A 5,047-nucleotide genomic window follows, 5' to 3' on the forward strand; every position below is an offset into this window, starting at 1 on the left:
AAATTGTAAAATTGGATGTCTAGGATAATGATTGTCAATTTGTCCTGAAAAGGAGGTGACTAATACTGCCCAGTCATCAGATGTAGCTGCAAGGACCTGAACTTGTGTGGCAGTATAGGGAACAATTAGCAATTTAGGATCTCGTCCAAAATGAGTTACTGCTGCTTTTAAGCCATGAAGCGCAAGTTGCGCAACGGCGTTAGGATATCAATCGATTACTTTTGCCAGAGAAGCATTGGGATGGATCCATAATAATGGTCCATCTTGCCACAATACAGCAGTTGGTAACTGAGCTGTCTTAAAGACACACAAGTCGAAAGGTTGTGATTCCTCAATACGCCGTAACTGGGCATTTTGTAAGGCATTCTCTACTACTTGCAAGGCTTTATTAGCCGCAGGAGTTAGGGCTCTGGGAGAGGAGATATGTGAATCCCCCTCTAAAATATCAAATAAAGGTTTAAGCTCGGCAGAGGAAATCTTTAAAAAAGGCCTAAGCCAATTTATATCCCCCAATAACTTTTGAAAATCATTAAGAGTATGTAAATGATCTCCGCGAATTTCCAATTTTTGAGGAAGTATCTTATCTGGAAAAATAATGGTTCCCAGAAAGGAACCCACTTCCGAAATCTGAACCTTTTCTCAGCTATATGCAGTCCCCATTGGGTTAACATTTTTATCAAAATGGATAGGATTTTTGTAAAAGCATCATATCTTTATGGCACAAAAGAATATCATCCATATAATGTAACAACAGTAAGGAGGGAAAATATTGTCTCACAGGTTCTAATGCTGCCTGTACAAAAAGCTGGCACATAGTGGGGCTATTTGCCATGTCCTGAGGGAAGACTTTCCACTGGAACCTCTTATCAGGCTCCATATGATTAAGGGCTGGAATCGTAAAAGCAAATCTTGGTCGATCTTGGTGACACAAAGGGATGGAAAAGAAACAGTCTTTAATGACTAAAATGACAATTTTCCATTGCTTAGGCAGGGCAGATAACAGAGGTAAACCCCGCTGGATTGAGCCGAAAAGGTTCATTTGTGCATTAATTGTTCGAGGTCATAAAGTAACCTCCATTTGCCTGATTTCTTTTTTATGGCAAAAATTGGAGTATTCCACGGGGACGTGGAAGGTTCCAAATGTCCGAGCTTCACCTGTTCTGTAACTAACTTGTTGACTGCCTCCAATTTCTCAGAGGATAGGGGCCATTGGGAGACCCACACGGGTTCCTCTGTTACACAGGGAATGGGTCTTGTAACCCCAATGGCCTCTAGGAAAAACCCAAGCCCCGTCTGCCTGGGTTACTGTTGTGGGAGACAGGCTCAAGTCTACCTTGTTCTTTGCTTCCCAATCCCTTTGTGTACCCCATCTTCTTCATAATATTAGTGGCCTGAACTGAGTATTCATTGGTTAATGTGATTCCCATCTCAGAAAGCACATCTCTGCCCCATAGGTTAACCGGCAGCGGGAGCACATATGGAGTAAACAGGCCCCTCTGTCCTTCTGAGGTTTGCCATGTCAGGGTGGATGAACTAATCGCCTGGCAAGATTGATAACCCAGGCCTTGTAAAGAATGAGAANATTTTGTAACAGGCCAGCTCTTGGGCCACCAGTAAGATGAAATGATACTCTTATCTGCTCCGGTGTCCATAATCCCCTCAAAATCTTTGTCATTAATAAAAAGATGTAGAGTAGGCCTGGCATTCAAAGGCATAACTAGATAGGCTGAATCGGGGCCAGAAGAACCCACACCTCTCAATTCTTTTATCCTTATCGGGGCTGGGCAAGAATATTAATTGTGCAATTCTATCTCCTGGGCTAATGGAAAAAATACCTTGGGGGCAGGAGCAAAGGACTTGAATGTCTTGCAGGGTTGGTGGTCCACTACCCCAGGATGAACCACAAGGCCTTGTAAAGTGAGAGATCCTCGCCCAATAATGAGACCCATAGTCCGAGGGGATAAGGGTCCAGGAGACTTAACGGGGATTGGTTGCACATTCATTTGGGGCATGAGTAAGAAACTGGAGGTGGTGTGCAAGTCCACTCCTGTGACTCGTCGGGTGTCATCTCCTCTGTCCTGCTCTGGCTTTTGACAAAGCGGCTCCCATATTTGTGAGGGCCCTGGGATCGGGGGCCCAGCACCCCGTTTTTTGACGGTGAGGGATTAACTTCACCTATCAGGGGCAGGAGTCTTCCTTTTACATCTCTGACAGAGCAGCATTCACTAGGCTTGTGATAGCCCTTTCCGCAGCGGGAGCAGAGAACAGCTCCTCTTGCGCGTTCAGGTACAGGGCAATTTCTCTTCAAATGTCCAGCTTTCCCACAATTGGAACACGCCTTTTGTTTGTTGACATTAGGGCGCCTCTGAGATTGCAATATAGCTGCGGCTAGTCCCGCGTTGGTGAGAGGGCCTCCTAGCTCCCTACATATCTTAAGCCAGTCTTGTAACCCTTTGTTTTTTCTTGGCGTGATGGCCGCCCTACACTCTTGGGTGGCTTGCTCATAAATGAGCTGTTCAATTAGAGGCATGGATTGCTCGGGGTCGCCAAAGACCCGGGCTGCGGCCTCAGTCATTGTTGCCACAAAATCAGAGAATGTTTCATGGGGGCCCTGAACAATCTTTGTAAGGTGACCCCCAGCCTCCCCTTTTCTTGTAAGTGCCTTCCAAGCCTTGACCGCAGCTGCCCCTATCTGGGTGTATGCCCCCCAAGGATAGTTAATTTGATTGGCGGCATACTGCCCTTGGCCGGTCAACAATTCAAAGGTCCATTGTCTCTGGTTGTCATCAATTGCTGTGGTATTGGCCCTGGCCTGATTTTGGGCCACATCATATCATAGAGCTTTCCATTCCATATATTGTCCCATATTAGGGAGTGTAGCCTTTGCTATCATTTGCCAATCTGACGGGGTCATGGCCATATTGCCGAATCTCTCGACCTGAACCAGAGTAAAATTGGCACTGACCCCATAGTTACGGACAGATTCAGCAAGTTCTTTAAGTTGTTTATAGTCCACTGGGGCGTGCATACGCCCCGCCTCCCCAGTATCAAAGACTGGAAATGCCACCTGTATCTTTTTGAATTCTTCCTGAGGAAAAAAGGAGTTAGCGCTATACCGCAATTCATAAGGCGGTAGCACTGTGGGCACAGTAGCTGGTGTGCTACCCTTTTTATTACTTCCTGATCATGACCATCGGTCAGGGTTATATCTTTGTTCTTCATATTTTGCTGCCTCCTCCTCTAATTCAGCCTCCTCACTGGGATCTAGGTCTTCGGACCCTGAACTATCAATCTCTAAGGCCTCCAAGTCATGGATAGGATAAAGATTAGTATAAGGCTTTTTCTTAGTAGAGGGCTCAGTTTNACTGCCCTTCTTTCTCTCTCCCCTTCCTTCTGAATCCCGGGGAGGGCCCTTTTTCTTAGACATGTCTTTCTTTTTTCAAGCTCCCATTCTCTTGCTCCGTTCGGTTTCTGACATACTGTCCTGAACCTCTTCTAGTGTTCCCTGTCCCTCCACAATGGCGGGTCGGCAGGTTTTATCCTCTAGACAGTTTTTTATCAGCTTCCAAATTGCCTTGGTGCCCAGGCATAAGTCTCCCTCTTCATGCTTACGGTCAAGGTCCCTTCCTAGCTTATTCCATGAGGCTACAGTTAGAGACCCCGAACAGGCATACCAGGGAGCAACGCGATCCACCTCCTTAACAAAGTTCTGCAGCATACAGGAGGCAACCTGCAGGTCGAGTTGCTTTAGCACTGCCTGTAATGCGGTGATCACTGACTGTGAGGAGCCCATGATAAAGTGAGTGCCTGCGACTGATCTATGCCCGACTTATGGTACTCCTTAAGCAAAGTGAAAGTAAACGGCGCTCCACTCCCTTATTTATGGGAGGCTTACAAGATACCTCAATGCTGCCTCTTATCTACATCGGACTGACCACACCTCAAATTTCAACACCAGCCTCGATGGACAGAATAAGAAACAATAAGAAACAAAATGAGGGCCAGGGCAACCAAGACTAGAGCTTCTACCGCCCCTTCCTAGGGTGAATCTAGATTAAGACCAAAATCAAAAGGGATAAGAGGTTCACGATCAGACATCTCTCTCCGAACTTACCTTTTCCTTGCAGTTCTGAATCCACCCAATCTCCAGGAGTTCTCCTCAATGCCAGCGATTTGATCCCAGATTTCCTGCACCAGATGACCCACATTACCTTCTCGCCAGCAAGAATGCACGCAGGACACTCGGATCCTTCTGCAATAAAGCTTTAATGCATCTCGAGAGAGAGATAGATGATCAGCTTCAGGAGAGGAGACCCAGAGAGCAGGAAACCCTTCCCTTATATTGGCTGCCATGGTTCCTCACAACACACTCTGTCTGAGATCATTCTTCACAGAGCACTCACTCTGACATCATTCCTCACAGAGCACTCACTCTTCAATGAATCCTCATAGACAACTTACTCTGCCATGGTCCTCACGCAGCACTCGCTGGGCCATCATTCCACTCAGAGCACTCACTCTGCCATGGGTTCTCAAAGAGCACTTGCTCTGCCATGAGTCCTCACAGAACAGTCACACTGCCATCTATTATCAAAAATCACTCACTCTTCCATGTGTCCATATAGAGCATTTACTCTGTCATAGGTCAACACAGAACACTTACTCTGCCATCTGTCCTACAGAGCATTCACTCTGCCATCATACCTCACAGAACACTCACTTTGACATGGGTCCTCACAGAGCACACACTTAGCCATCAGTACCTTCAGAGCACTCACTATGCCAATAGTCCTCCCAGAGCACTCATTCTGCCATCAGATTTCATAGAGCAGTCACTCTGCCATTGGTCCACACAAAGCACTCACTCTGTAATGGGTACTCACAGAGCACTCACTCTTCCCTGGGTCTGCACATAGCACCCACCGTGCCATCAGTCCTCACAGAGCACTGGCTCTGCCATAAGCTTTCATAGAGCACTCACTCTGCCATGGGTCTTCACAAAGTACTCATTCTGCAATGGATAATCACAAAGCACTCACTCTCCTCA

The 5,047-nt window shown here is 46.7% G+C and overlaps 1 pseudogene; it reads right to left on the bottom strand.

Moving 5' to 3' along the window:
- Window positions 1–1,999: 1,999 nt before the first annotated feature.
- On the bottom strand, window positions 2,000–3,427 carry LOC110289052 (annotated as a pseudogene).
- Window positions 3,428–5,047: the final 1,620 nt, after the last annotated feature.

This window comes from Mus caroli, unplaced genomic scaffold (genome assembly GCF_900094665.2).
Source record: "Mus caroli unplaced genomic scaffold, CAROLI_EIJ_v1.1 scaffold_15764_1, whole genome shotgun sequence".
NCBI classification, from domain to species: Eukaryota; Metazoa; Chordata; class Mammalia; order Rodentia; family Muridae; genus Mus; species Mus caroli.